At 28.2% G+C, this 16,917-nt stretch overlaps 1 protein-coding gene across 2 annotated transcripts in view; it reads right to left on the reverse strand.

The window, feature by feature from the left end:
- Positions 1–16,917, reverse strand: part of LOC127288897 (cleavage stimulation factor subunit 1) — a 40,970-nt gene that overhangs the window by 23,302 nt on the left and 751 nt on the right. The window lies entirely within an intron of this gene.

The following is a 16,917-nucleotide window of genomic DNA, read 5'->3' on the forward strand; positions in this document are numbered from 1 at the left end:
CTTGTTAAATAAATAAAGTAGAGTTTGTTCTCAGTTGAGTAACCAACTCACAAAAATAATATTATTAGTTGTTTCTTACGGCGACAACATAATTGGTGGCAGCGGTGAAATATTTAAAATTATTTGGAAGTTCATCCAAGTTTTAAATATCCAGAACTAAGAACTAGTTCCAGATAAACAAAGTGATAATTCAAAGTGAACGAGAGAATCAACAAAAGAGATATCCAGAGAGTTATCCAGATCTACAAAGACGTATCCAGAGAGTTATCCAATTCTACGAAGTGTTATCCAGAGTGTTAACCAAACAGCGATCCAGATATCCATATCTACGAAGTGTTATCCAGAGTGTTAGCCAAGCAGCGATACAGATATCCAGGTCTACAGAGAGGTATCCAGAGAGTTATCCAAGTATACGAAACAGAATTCGAGATTTTCCAGTACTACGATCCAGACCAACATTCAAAAGCAACATTGAAGTAAGGTATATAAAACAAAACTACGAATCTTTAGAACAAGAGTATAAGTCCACTTTACGTACGTTGAACGGCGACCTTCATAGGGTGTGGCTAAGTTTGTTTTAAAGCGTTGGTATACTCCGTGATTTTATCAGTATTTCGATTGTCAATAAAAAAAAAAACAAATTTCATATTCTTGTGTACTCCTTGTAGCAAGATTGCAAGAAATGAAATTTTAAATTAGAAAACGCGAACGGTTATAAAATAAAATTGTACGAAACGATATAGGAAATTTATTAAATCAAACTGGATTTAAATTCATTTAGAGAAAGTAGGGAAAACGAAACTATAGACACAGACAGTTCATCCCCTTCAATATCACTGACTGACAGACTTAAATTAGACAATATTCTAAAAATCATGACCAGAAACATCAACAAGTTCAAATGACCTTTTTCAAACAATTCTTGCAAAATTGGAAAGATTTGAAACAAGATTGTTAGCTATGGAACAACCAGTTAGAAGAGAGTTAGGTTTACCCTTAAATGAGAATGAATTAAACAGCGATCATGAAGAATTAGAAGAAGTTACAGAATATGATTTTGGAAAAAGTATAAAATTAATACCAGAATTTAACGGGAGCGGTTTAGAAAACTTCATTCATTTAATAAGATTGTCCAAAAAGAAAACAAAAAGAAATGAAAGACTAACATTACTTCATGCAATAATTGCACAAAAATTAGTAGGAAAAGCGGCAAACACAATTAGAGCCGATGCAGTTAAAACATTTGCTGATTTTTTTGAAAGATTACGAATTTTATTTGGAGAAAAGGATAGTTTAGAATCACTTCAAAGGGCTCGCGATTCATGTATAATGGGCAAAAATGAAGGTTTAGAGTCATTCACCTCAAGATTTATGCAGTGTCAAGATAAAATCAGGCAGTCTATAGATAGTATGAATATAACACCTGAAGAAACTTTCGTAAGACAGGAAATAGAAACAAGTGCAAGCGTCAGCACATTCTTAAGAAATATACGTGAAGAATTTGAAATTAGAATCCGTCCTCAGAAACCGAAAACTCTGAATGAATGTTTTAATATTGCCTCAGAAATTAACGTGAATATAAAAGATAAAAGAAGAATAGAAAATTTTACAAGAAACCCAAGAAATGAGAACCCAGTTCCAAAACCAAGATTTAGTAAACAGACAAATATAGAAAAATGCAACCATTGCAAAAATGTAGGACATACAGAAGATGTCTGTAGAGGAAAATTGAGAGGTTTACCACCACGTCAAGAGAAAACTTAAAATTTTCAGTCACGATCGATCAACAGCAAACCACCAGACCAAGTGCAGCTAAACGAAGAATTTTCTTTATCGGAGAACCCGCTAAGCACAACCTTCCACCGATCCCGAGAGAACGAAGAAGACACGACACACCTATTGTGACTTTAAAATTTGATAAATTAAAATCGGGAAAATTTGTAGTTGATACAGGATCGAATATATGAATCATAAAAAACAGTATGTTAGAAGGAAAAAACTTTAAAAAATACGCACCTCATAATGTTTTAACAATAGGAAACAATCCCGTAACATTTGAATATTCTATTTGTTTAAAACTTTATGGTAAAGAATCAGTTTTTCAAGTTACGAAAGATGAAAATGCATTTAGAGAAAATGGTTTAATTGGAATGAATTTACTTTACGAACAAAATTTTAAAATTGACTTAGAAAAAGGTATTTTAAACTTAGGACCTAAAATACTTCATCCACAACCTAGTGCAGATAAGAAAGATAAAATCTGTTTTATTAACTTTGAAGGAGGATATTCAGCAGTCACAAAATATGATTATCAAGGAAATCCAATTTTACCACCTAATACAGCAAAAATTGAAAGTATGTATGATGCTTATAAAGACTTATGGATAGATTCTATAAAAAAAACTGACTGACGAAAAAATGTACCAATTCAGCAATAATGAAAGAATTAAAGAATTATTATCTAAAACACGACTAGACCATATCAAAGAAGGAAAAGAAGACTTACTAAGAATCATAACAGAATTTCACGACATTTTCCCATTAGGAAACGATCCTTTGCCTTTAACTAAATTAACTGAGCATACAATTAGAACAACAGACGATCAACCTGTAAATACAAAACAATATAGATATCCACCTATGTTACAAGAAGAAGTTTACCAACAAATTAAAGAAATGTTAAAGAAAAATATACTTCGAGAAAGTATGTCTCCTTTCAATTCACCGTTATGGATAGTCCCAAAAAAGAAAGACGCTTCAGGCAAATTAAAATGGCGAATTGTTATAGATTATCGAAAACTAAATGAAAAAACCATTTTAGACAAATATCCTTTACCGTGTATTGATGAGATAATTCAGCAGTTAGGAAATTCTAAATTCTTTTCTTGTTTTGATCTTGCTTCCGGATTTCATCAAATAGGAATGAATCCCAAGGACAAAGAAAAAACAGCTTTTAGCACAAACGAAGGTCATTATGAATATAATAGAAAGCCTTTTGGTTTAAAAAATGCCCCTCCAACATTTCAAAGAATGATAAATAATGGATTAAAAGGACTAATAGGTAATGGATGTTTTGCATATATTGACGATATTATTGTTAACGGAAGAACGTTGGAAGAACATAATAAAAATTTGAAGAATTTATTTATAAGACTACGACAAGTTGGACTCAAATTACAGCCAGATAAATGCGAATATCTGCGTCCAGAACTGGAATATTTAGGGCATGTTATTACAAAAGAAGGTATAAAGCCAAACCCAGATAGAATTGACAAAGTAAAAAATTATCCAAGACCAAAAACTCAAAAACAGATTAAGCAATTCTTAGGACTTATTGGTTATTACAGGAAGTTCATAAAAAACTTCTCTAAAATAGCAAATCCACTAACTAAATTACTACGAAAGGAAACTACATTTGAGTGGACACAGAAAGAAGAAAACGCGTTTTCCGAATTAAGAGATAAATTAATAACAGCACCGATACTACAATTTCCAAATTGGAATCAAGTTTTTGTTCTAACAACTGATGCATCAAATGAAGGATTAGGAGCAATTTTATCACAAGGACACATCGGAGAAGATAAACCAATAGCATTTGCTTCAAGAACTTTAAATAAGGCAGAAATAAATTACACGACTACTGAAAAAGAATTATTAGCAATAGTATGGGCAGTTAAACATTTTAGACACCATCTTTTTGGACGAAGATTTAAAATTGTAACAGATCACAAACCCTTAGTTTGGTTATTTAATGTAAAAGATCCGACAAGCAGATTAATGAGATGGAGACTAAAATTAGAAGAATACGATTATGAAATTATTTACAAAAAAGGAATTGCCAACACAAACGCTGACGCCTTATCGCGCATTCCAAGGGTTCAGATGACAACAGACGGTACATATGATACGTTACAACAGCAGAACGCGCGTACTACAGGTGTAAACGAGGAAAATGAGAACATGGAAGTAGATACGCAAACAGAAGACAACTCAATCATTGATAACGAAAATAAATACGAAAATATGGAAATAGATTCACAGACAGAAGAAAGTGATCAATCAATAATTAAAGACGAATTCAAGGTAATAAAAACTATAAAATTGATTACAGGTACTAAAGAAAAAAAGGCAAGGGTATGCAAATTATTCTCTTTTGGAACCGATAAGTAACTTGAGAGATATACTTAAACCTATAATAGACACAAATTATATTTGGAAAATATTAGTTTATGGAAGAAAAACAATACCTAAAGAAAGAGCTATATACAAAGTAGTAAGAGATTTTAACGAGGAAACAGAAGTACAATGGATCAGAGATATACCTCAAATAGATAATGATGACGCGAATAAAATACGATTAAAAAGAAACAAAATAGAACAAACAGGACAGTTAATTATAAAACGAGAATTTGGACCGACAAGGATAAAAGAAATTTGGATCACTAACGAAGAAACAGAAGAAAATGACAAAATAAAAATTAGTCCTCAGGTGACAGATGATCAATTATCAGAATTTTTAGAAAAAGAAACTAAAGAAGAAAGATTAAGAATTATTTACGAGGATATAGATGAAAGGAAAATATCGAGGATTCTTTTTAAAATATGGAAAGGAGGTGACAAGGAAATATATTTAATAAAGAAACACATTGAAACGAATAGAAGAAAAATTATAGCAGAAGCACATGAAGGAATATTAGGAGGACACTATTCTAAAGATATTACAGTACAAAAGATAAGAAATATGACAAACTGGCCCAACATTACAAAAGATGTTGAAGACTTCATCAAAACATGTGATTTATGTCAACGATTTAAACAAAATGAAAGAAAACAAGAATATTATGAAGAATCAGACATACCAGAAGGACCAAATGATAAAATATCAATAGATATAGTGGGACCATTAAATGAAACTACCAGCGGAAATAAATATATTTTGGTGATTCAAGATTTTTTAACTAGATATGTGCATTTAGAATCATTGAAGGACAAATCAGCAACTTTAGTCATAGATGCTATGTGGAAAGGATATTTAAAAACGAACGGTAAACCTTTAGAAATACTAACAGACAATGGGAAAGAATTTATTAATAACGAATTTTCAGATCTAATGACCGAATTAAAAATAAAACATGTAAAGACTTCAGTTTATCACCCACAAAGTAATGGAAAGAATGAAAGATCACACAAGAAGATTAATGAATATTTAAGTATTTATGCGCAAAAAGATGAATGAGATAAAGAGTTACCTAAAGCAATGTTAACATACAATATGACAATAAATAGGATTACAGGATTTTCTCCATTTGAACTACAAAATGGCAGAAAAGCAAGAGAAGCATTTGAAACATTAAACAAAATAACAAATCTCGTAAAGAAAAACGAAATAAAACAATTAGAACACGAAAACAAATTACATGTTGCAAGAAGAAAAATCAATGAATCTCAAAGAAAACAAATACTGACTGATAAAAAGACAATTTCAGTTGGGGAGCAAATATTGATAAGAAATCATATGAGAAAAAAGGGAGACCCTTTGTGGTTAGGACCATTTATAGTTTTACATAAAATTGGAAATACATATACAATAGAAAATAATCGAAAGGTTCATAGGGAAGATATTAAGAAATATTTTGTTTTAGATAGTGAAGAAGACGATTTGGATGACGACAATAATGGCGATCTTGATGAAGATTTTGATAATGAGCCTCGGGCTGGTTGTAGCAGAAACTGATTATAATATAACGGAATTAAAAGGCAATATATATAAAGAAGAAATAGGAAAAGTGTATTTATATTCAGAGGAATGGAAATTGATGATTATGATAAACATTACAAGAACCGAAGATAGAATAGTTGTTATTCAAAAAGTGTTAACGCAGGTTAGTCATCTTTGCATGACTAAATGTCAAGAAAATTACGAAATTAAAACTATCTCTTCTAGATTTAGTCGTTTAAGAAAAAAGGAATCACTATTGTATAACATAATGGGTAAACAAAGAGTTAAAAGAGGACTTTTAAATGTAATAGGAGACGCATCAAAAATATTATTTGGCACATTAAGCGATTCAGATTTAAATATAATTAATAAAGAATTCGATCAATTATATAATGATAATAAGGTCTTAAATGAAGCAATTAAAAACAATACTAAAGTAATAAAAATGATCTTAGATTCATCATCTCAAGATTATAAGTTCTTAGAAAATAAACTTGTAGCAGACTACGATATACTAAACCAAATGAAAGCAGAAATAAATAATAACAAAAAGAGTTTGTTTATTCAACAAAAATTATTAATAGCTGAAACGTTAATAGAAGAAATGAACGACGACATAGATTTAGCAATAAGTTCAATTAATTTAGGGAAGCATGGAATTATAAACCCCCAAATTTTAACGCCTAGAATGTTGCATGAAACAATTGATGGATTTGAAAAGGAATTTAGGACTAAATATCACATCGAAAGCGATGAAAGAAACTATCAACACATTATAGACATTAGTGAAATTACTACAATTATAAAAAATCATCACTTAGTATACATAATTAAAATTCCGATTTTAGATGAAAAAGAAATGACAATAGTAAGAAGTTTACCAATTCCAGAACGAATAATTAATGGTCAAGCTATGGTGTTTTTACCAAACCACGAATATATTTTGCAAACGAAAACTGAATACGTACCGATTGACAAGACAGATTTAGAAAAATGTAGTAATATAGAAGACTATAAAATTTGTACTAGAAATCAACCGAATCAAACAGAAAATTGTGACGCGGATTTAATAAAAATGTCTAACAGAAATTGTCTAAAATCTCCATTACTACTCAGCGATGAAACATTTATGAAAACAGAAACAGGTTATATATGTATATTTGTAAAAGAAACAGTTATAGATATAGTATGCGAAAATAATAATTATAATGGTAAAAAATTGGGTAATTATCTAATAACAGGGAATAGATGTAAGCTATATACGAATGAAATAAAGCTAGATCTTAATAAACCGATGAAAAATATAAGTAGATACTTTGAGGATAAAATCACAATAGAATTAGATTTTGAGAAAGACGATTTAAAATTAATTAATGATAAATTACCAAAATCAACAAGATTTCTTAATTTAGATAGAATAAAAGAAGCGAAAATTAGTATGGAAGATACCGAAGCGATGCTAGATAAATTAAAGACACATGAAAGATTTAAGAGTTGGACAGAAAAGTCTTTGACGTATTTAGAGTACATAGGATATGCAAGTATTGTAATTATAATCTTCTATATAATGTTTAAAACGGGAATTATACAGTGTATTTTAAATTTAATAAGATATTGTATTGGGAACTGTTATACAAATCGTAGTTTTAACAATACAGGTCCAACGCAGTTTGTAGCTACTGAGAAAAATCTACCAGGATTAAATTTTGAATTACATTCGAAACCTCCTAGAAGGAAACCTGCATCGAATTTTTAAATAAATGTTAATTTGAAAATCATCGATAGTTTAAAGGGGGGAGGTGTCGACAGTATGAAGTATGAGTGTGTATTGTAAAGAGTGGGGACTATTGCACAGTCCTTTAAAACTAATGCATAAGCAGGTGTGGTTAGATTAATTAGTCGCTATTCAAAGTGATAGCACGGTTAGTAAATTGTCTTCCAAAAAGACTCAGTGAAGCTTTGGAAGGATTGATTATCTCCAAGTTTTTGTACTTTGCTTGTTAAATAAATAAAGTAGAGTTTGTTCTCAGTTGAGTAACCAACTCACAAAAATAATATTATTAGTTGTTCTTACGGCGACAACAGTGTCAAAATTAATCTTTCTCATTTTATTTATGAAAAAAAAAAATTTTATTAAGAAAAAAAATGTTTATTTGTGTTATTTGTTTAATTATTATTATTATTATTATATTATTTAATCAATTAAATATACTAAATTATTCAATTTTTTATTCTTAAAAAAAATTTTTTTTCTTCAATAAAATGAGAAACATTAATTTTGACATAAAAAAAAATTTTTTCCCTAAAAAAATTTTTTTCTCAATGAAATGAGAAAGATTAATTTTGACACAAAAAAAAACTTTTTCTCATTAAAAAAATTTTTGTTCGTTAGAAAAATTTTTTTTTATATTTGTACAAATCAAAAAAGTTGTTTTAATAAATTGATCTATTTTTTAAATCTTATATATTCACTTACACATTTGACACTCAAGGGCTTAATTTTAGAAATTCATTCACAAAGTCATCCTTAACGCCATCTAGGGTTTAACGCGCGTATCACAGCTGCCGCTGATGGTAATATACATATATATGGTAATTCAACAAGTGTATGCACTGTACACTTAAAACACTTATTATTAATTAATTATATCTTAATTTATTATTATTATTGCATAAATAAGCACTCTAAATGTATATTAACCATTCTCAATAGTTATTTACTACATATTTCGTCGATTAACGATAAATATTTCACAATGAACCGAAACGTAACCGAATCGTAACCCAATTCGGTTACAACTCGGTTTTCCCAATCCGCCTGGGCTTGAGTGGTTTAACCCCTTAAATTTTTTAAATAATTTTAATTTTTTATTGTGTAATTCAATAACCATTCGTAAATACTTTTGATTGCTAAAAATGCTGTTTGTATAGGTCTTGTTGGTGACGGAATTAAATGCTCTTTCAAATAAAAAAAAGAATTTACAATATGTCTTCATGCCTTCATATGATTATTATTATTGTCCCAATGTGACCGGTCAAAAATAGTATATTATGTGGCAAGCACGTAAAGTAGTACTTTTTAGGTGAGGATGTAATTTTCAGTACGAGCCGTCGTTAGTGCGACGTAGGTGAGACGAAGACGAGCCGACAGCGAGCCAAGTCGAACCGAAGTCGCACAGACAGCGAGTATTGAAATCATCCGAACCTAAAAATTACTACGTGCAATTTCATATATAAACTTCAATTTAAAAAATCACAAAATTTTATTGCCAAAATGTGAATTTTTGATTTTTTAAATTTCATTAATTCTTTAAATTTACCTCAAATGTATACTTTATATATATATATAGATCGATTCGTCTTGACGTAAGGAATACGATTTTATTATATATAACCTCAAATTTTTCTATTTAAAAATATTTTCGATTAAAAAAAATTTTTTGGAAAAAAGACGATAAAAAATTTTTTTGGGGGTATTTTTTAAAATCCTTTGGTCAGATTTGAGATATTAATATGATAAATGAGCCTACCAAATTTTATCTAAATCCATTAAAACCTGTTAAAGTTATCTTCTAAACAAAAAAGGGATCCACACACACATATACATCCGGACAATTGATCAGGATCTCATATAACATGTTTCTATAAAGAAAAAAATTTGTTTCCGACACATTGAAAAGTTTTATAAGGGTCATTCTCTAGAAAAGGACAAATAAAACGTTTAAGACATTTTTTCTAAAAAATATTTAAAATTAATAAAAATAATGGCGGCCATATGATAGTATTTAACATCATTTAATCAGGACATATAATAAAAAAATAGAAATTGCATATTATGTGAAATATTCATCTTCACATGGTGCAAAACTCCATTCCGTAACCGTGCATGAAGCTAATTTTACTCAAACAATTAATATTACTTTTAATTTCTAATATAATTTCATCTTTTGTCTAGCAATATTTATTAATTATTCTTTATTGTAATAGATTACGGAAGAGGCAAGGCAAAATATTTAAATTTCTATTTTCTAGAATTAAATTAGTTTTGTGCGCTATGGAAAACTCCATTCCGTAACCGACAGTGGATTTTCCATTTTTTGGTAAGTAAATGAAAAATTTTATTAATAATTCTTAGAATAAAAAAAAGAAACGATTATTTGATAACGTTTTGATTAAAAATTTCGAAATTTTTTAATATAAGCAATCAATTTAGGCGTCGTTTAAGGGGAGCAAAAACTCCATTCCGTTACCGCCAGAACTTTTTTAATTTTTTGCTAAGTAAATAATAAATATAAGTCAAATTCATTATGCGGTGGGTTTTTGGGGTCGCTGATTACGAATTTGATTTTAGTTTTTTAAAATTCAAAATGGCGGATCCAATATGGCGGATAAAATGTTTTAAATTCAGTGAAATGGCCTAAATTTTGTTACTAGGGGTTTTTTTGGGTCGCTGGTTACGAATTTGGAGTTAGTTTTTTAAAATTCAAAATGGCGGATCCAATATGGCGGATGAAATGTTTTAAATTTCTGTGAAATAGTCTAAATTTTGTTACTAGGGGGTTTTTGGGGTCGCAGATTACGAATTTGATGTTAGTTTTTTAAAATTCATAATGGCGGATCCAATATGGCGGACAAAATGTTTAAAAATTTTGTAAAATGACCTAAATTTTGTTACTGAAGGGGTTTTTAGGTCACTGATTACGAATTTGATATTATTTTTTTAAAATTCAAATTGGCGGATCCAATATGGTGGATGAAATGTTCGAAAATGCGGTAAAATAACCTAAATTTTGTTACTATGGGGTTTTTTTGGATCGCTGAGTACGAATTTGATGTAATTTTTTAAATATTCAAAATGCCGGATCCAATATGGCGAATGAAATTTTTTGAAAATTTTGTGAAATGTCATTAATTTTGTTACTAGGGGTTTTTTTGGGTCGCTGATTACGAATTTGATGTTAGTTTTTTCAATAGTTAAAATCGCGGATCCAATATGGCGGATGAAATATTTGAAAAATCGATAAAATGGCCGAAATTTTGTTGTTTGGGGGTTTTTTAGGTTTAAATGTTTGAAAAAAAATACCTTAACCCTCATGAGTAAACATGATTCAAAAATTATAAAGTTAAGAAACTGTTTATTAATTTAAGTTAATTTATTTTCTAGAACCATGAATGCTGTCAAAAATGTTGAAGAACTGAAGAAGAAAAAAAGAAAAGAAGCTGCTAGAATTCGAAGGTTGCAAATTAAAAACGATCCTTTAAAATATGAAGAGTCAAAAAGAAAGGATACAGATCGAAAAAATGCGCGGAAAAAATCTGTCAAAAATCTGTCAGAAAAAAATCAGGTGCAGCAGAGATTAAAATGGAAAAAAAATTATTACAAAAGAAAGGAAAAGAATCGTGAAAAGAAGAATATAGAATCTTTCGAGAAAGATGGTAGGGTTATTGCAGGAAAAAAACGCGACGGAAAAATACATTTAATCTACAAAAAAAACCAAATTGCAAGAACAAAAATTAAAACATCGGGACAGACAAGTTAATCGATATCGGATGAAGTTAAAAAGAACGATGGAAAAAGAAAGAACTAAAATCGAAAAGATGACTAAAAATTCTCCAGAAACAAACATTCTGTTGGAAAGGTGTTAATAAGTAACGCTTCTGAAAAGTACACTGTGAAATTCATGCAAAAAGTGAAGCGAGTTAAAGCATTTACCTTTCCAAACATCGACGTTATTTTCGACGTAGAGAAAAAAGATTTAGTTCAAATTATTTCACAACCAACAATAAACAAGAAAGGACAATATACTTTTGTCGAAGATTTATTTGTTTATTATAACGTGCGTTAGAATACACTTAATAAAGTAAATTATTTTTCATAATGGAATTTAAAAGTTGCTAATAAATATTAAAGTATTATCAATTGTGTAATATGTATTTATTTTGTTTTGGTATAAACTTATGCGAATTCGGTTGATTTTTAAAAATTCTGTCCACTCTATTCGATTCTCCATTTTGAATTTTGAAAAACTAACATCAGATTCGTAATCTGCGACGTCGAAAACCCCCGAGTAATCATTTTCAAACGAATCCAATTACTTTTCAAATATTTCATTCGCCATATTGGATCCGCCATTTTGAATTTTAAAAAAGTAACATCAGATTTGTAATCAGCGACCTCAAAAACCCCCGAGTATCAAATTTCAGATGAATCCAATTAATTTTTAAAAAATTGTCCGCCATTTTGAATTTTTGAATTCTGACCATAGATTCGTAATCAGCGACCTCGAAAACCCCCGAGTAACCATTTTCAAACCAATGCAGTCATTGTATTTGCGATAAAAAATTAAACAATTATTTTACAATAAACAATTGTTTTTTAAACAATAATGTTCATAAAGATTGTAACAACATATTTTAGAGAATTAGTATAGTCCTCCTCTTCACATAGAAATAGTTATTTCAGTGTTTTTGAAACTTTTTTTTTTTTTAATTATAATTCAGAATTTGTCCTTTTTGAGAGATTTACTCATAAACGAAAGGACTACAAAGCTTCCTCCACGAGGAAGCAATAAAAGCAAAACAAAAGTTATGCAAAAATTAACAACTGCCTTAAAAAGTGCTACTTTATCTGCCCAAAACAGGCACAAAAAAGACACTTTTTTATGTCAATGGCGAAAAAAATCAATTTTTTTCTTTTTTGCATTTTTTTAATAGTTTAGGATTTGGACTCTCTAACAAGTAAACCTACAAAAGTGTAAATTACCGACTTTAATGAAAAATGGTGTACATGTAGTACTCAGAAAAATAATAGAAACGTATTTTTTTTATAGCTACGATCATCCACTTTAATAAGAAATTTTTTTTATTAAAAATTTGTTAAAACTTTAAACGCGTTTTTCTCAAAACAACATTTTTACGCCTGGCACAGGTGATTTTTCAAAAAACACTGAAAGTATCCGCTTGAAAATTTAATACGACATTTAGCACAACAGTGGTTATCGCCCGTACTTCAATCGTCTTAAAATTTTAATTTTAACTAATTATTTTAACCTATTAATTATGGAAAAAAGGGTAATTTTTTGTTCACTTTTGCAAAAATTGCCTCCATTTTGTTAATTTTCGGTGAAATTTAAAAATTGAGGTACGGGCGGTAGCGAAGATATCACAGATAAGGAATCTATTTGAATTTTCTGTTTCCGACAACCAGGAAGACCGGAATCACCAGCGCCAGCACAAAATTTTTGTTTCTCATTGCTTCTGTTTTAATTTAAAAAATAATAAAATAAAATATTTTTGTTGGTAAATTTTTATTTTTTTTAGGAATGTAACTTTCAAGCAAATAAAAGTTTGCCTTATTCCATTTAATATCTTAGGGAAAAAAATTCTTAAAAATGTGCTTTTTTAAAGGAACTCAAATTGGGATCTTCCCTTAAATAATTTTTATTATTAATTATTAATTTAACATCCGCTCCATTCAGCCGAAATAGTTTATATTAAGTTTGTTTGATTCGGATTTCGATAAGCATTGGAATGACACTTTTAAAATTACTCTAATTTTAATTGATTAATATCTCGAAAAAAAAATATTGCCATCTCAAAAATGTAGCTATCAATTAATGAATTTATATTTTAGTAGGGAAAAAGTTATAAGTAAAGCAAAAAATATTGCTAAAATTTTTTATTGTAAGAAGCGACCCCGTCCTCTCATATGGAATGCCTCAGATATGTCTGTATAAGAAAAATTCAATAAAAAATAACATATTTTTATTAGTTACTGTAGTCAAAGTTACTATTTTGTAGTGAAAATTAATAAACTCTAAAATTAATTATTTAGAATTTGTATTTTATAGAATTTCATCAACTAGAATTTACAAAATAAAGTCTATAAAATGAAAATTCGTTTAAAGGTAGGTCCTAGTAAGGCAGCACCATCTATATCGAAACTAAAATTTCATACAATTTTTTGTTAGCAACAGCGCCAATCACCTTCTGTTCGAAAAATCGCGAAACGTCTTATGACACATATTACCTACCAAATGGCTGTTAAAATCAGTAAAATAGTGTTGATGTGTTAAGTCAAAAAAAATTTTTGTAGGTATTTTCGTGATTGGTAAATCTTAGCTGGTGTATTTTTTAGTGTTTATTAATTCTCCAAATGAAAATTGCATTCTTGTTTGTTATTTCCAAGAAAATATCTTAAAAGTTTTAGGAAAAATATATGCTCATATTTAATTTATCATCATTAATTTTTTTTCATTATTTTAACTCAAAAAAAGTTTTAGCTGGTGTATTTCTTGTCAATAATCAATTATCCTTTAGGTTTTTATTGTCTTGTTTTCAAGTAAATACTATAAAAAATTGTATGAAATTTTAGTTTCGATATAGATGGTGTTGCCTTACTAGGACCTACCCTTAATCAACATTCCAGCAATATAGAAATTAGGTTAAATAGAATTTTTATCAAATAATATTTCAAAGAAATGAAAATTTGGCTAAAAGTAAATTCAAGGTAACAAATTCTGTTAAATGAAAATTCTAACAATTTAAATTTAGAGTTTATATTACGTATTTATTATCATTAAGGTAATTCACAGCAACGTTTTACTTACTATATTAATTATTAAGTATTTTTGGTATTAGATTGGTATTTGGTATTCGATTCAAAGCAAAATATAATTAAAATTATGATTTAATAATTTTGTATTACTTGTCGCTCACTTTCACTTGTAAGATTTTTTTTATTAAAACTGCGATTTTTATCAATGGAGGCTTATATTCTTAAAAAAAAAAATATTCTGTACAACTTCAACATTTAAAATTTCAAAACAAATAAATTATTCTACAAACATGGTAATTTGTTTAAAAATATTTATTTCATATTTACAAAACAAGTTCCTTTTTTAAGGACGTTTATCCACAGAAATGCAGACCTCTTGAAAAAAATAATTAATTAACATTTATATAATTAAAATACTTTTATTAATTGCACTTTCTGAAAGATGAGATATTAATTTTCAAGAAAAAAATTTAAAACCTGCAAAGTTTATTTGTTTACACAATTATGATTCGATTTCAATAAAATATGGCTTATTTTCTTCAGAAAATTATTTTCTACAATTTCACGGTGGTGATTTTCAAACAAGCAAGCCGTTTGAAAAACACAGCTACACTGAAAAAAAATAGTATGGAATCATGAAAATTTTACTTGCTTCAAGTAAACCGTGGAATTGAATAGGGACAAGTCAATTACGGCATTGGTTCAAGTAAACGATTGTCTTGAGATAGTATATTTGGGACGAGAGCATATATTCTTGATCCAAGAAAATATGGAATTCGAGCAATATATTAATCAACTTGTAATAAATGTAAAATACATTAAAGGAAGAAAATATTTTCTTGTTCTGAGAATATATGTAGTCAAATCAATTGTTTCATTTGATTCATTCAAATCTTTGCAATATTGGTTCAAGTAAGACAAGATTTAAATCAAAATATTATTTATATTGTGAGGAGACCATATGTTCTTGGTCCAAGAAAATATGGAATTCGTCTAAGAAGTTTATTGACTTCTAAGAAATGTAAAATATATTAAGTCAAGATCATATATATATTAACTCATGACAATATTTTCTTGACTTGAGAAAACTTATGGAGTTGAACCAAAAAAATATTTTCCCAATACAAGTAAATATTTACTTGAATTTACCCCTTCCTTATCCCACCATGTCTAATTCTTAAGTCAAACATTTTTATTTATTATTAACATTCATATTTTTTATTATTTATTTAAATAATGTTTATTTTACATACACATTTATATTTAATTAATACTTAACGTAGACCACTATGCCATCCTGACTCAATTGATGGTTTTCAAAAACTCCTATTTAAGTTTCACATCCATTTGGAGAGAAATATTTTCTTGGATGAAGAATACGGGATTTGTGTTAAGTAAAAAATTAATTCAAAGCAAATGAATAAAACTATTTGATTCAAGAAATGAAAATTCTTCAGACAATATTTTATTATTTTGCTTAATAACCTAATATTCTTAATTGAATACTTTTTGGTACTTCGGGAAAATAAAATATTGGGTTGCGATAATAACATATTTACTTCTGCCAAATACTAAATTCTTAATTCAAGAACTATGCGTTAATCAAGTTAAAACAAGAATTTACTTATATTAATATTCGCATTTTCTTGACTCAAGACTATATTAGCGTTGAATTAAATAAAAAATATTTTCAAGGATTATATCACTATTTCAACTGAAAAAATAAATTATTTCATTTAAGATAATATAATATTATTTCTAGAAATTTAATGTTTTTGAAACAATATAATATGAAAATGCTTAAAGTATATTAAACACTTGGATTGATTAATGTTTAATTCAAGCAATATAAATTTTAATCAAGTTGAAGCAAGTATTTATTTCTATTAATCCTTCCATTTTCTTGGATCAAGACTATGAGTGTTAGACTAAGTAAAAAGTTGTTTTGAAGGAAACATCAAAACGATTTGAACCAAGAAAATAAAATACTCAACGTAAATCACTTGACATGAGAAAATAATATTCTTGACTCAATTCTTTTTCTGTTCTTGACGCAAGTAAAACATTTCGCTTGAAACAGTAAGATATATTTTCTTGTATGAAACTCATATTTTCTTATTTCAAGAACATTGCTCAATGCTCAAAATTACTTGACTCAAGAAAATAAATTTCTTCCAGTAAGAAAATATCGTCTTGTTTCAAGTAAAGTACCTCAAGTAAATGCATTAACTTGATTCAATTAACTTTTTTTTAGTGTACTTGTTTAAAAGAAAAATTTGGATTTTTTAAACAAATAGTTGTATTTTCCAAACGGCTTGCTTGTTTGAAAATCCCTACAGTCAAGTTGTAGAGAATTATTTTCTGAAGAAAATAAACCATATTAAATTCAAATCGAATCATTTTTAAAAAAATTCTATAGAAGCGATATAACAAAAAAATTTTATACATTGAAAATTGTATAAACAAATAAACTTTGCAGGTTTTAAATTTATTTTCTTCAAAATTAATATCTCATCTTTCCGAAAGTACCTACAATTAATAATGTTATTTTAATTATTTAAATGTTATTTAATTATTTTTTTCCAGAGGTATGCCTTTCCGTGGATGAACGTCCTTAAGTTAAACATATAAAACTGTGAAG

Source organism: Leptopilina boulardi, unplaced genomic scaffold (genome assembly GCF_019393585.1).
Source record: "Leptopilina boulardi isolate dan_hultmark-lab unplaced genomic scaffold, ZJU_Lbou_2.1 LbouV2_397, whole genome shotgun sequence".
NCBI classification, from domain to species: domain Eukaryota; kingdom Metazoa; phylum Arthropoda; class Insecta; order Hymenoptera; family Figitidae; genus Leptopilina; species Leptopilina boulardi.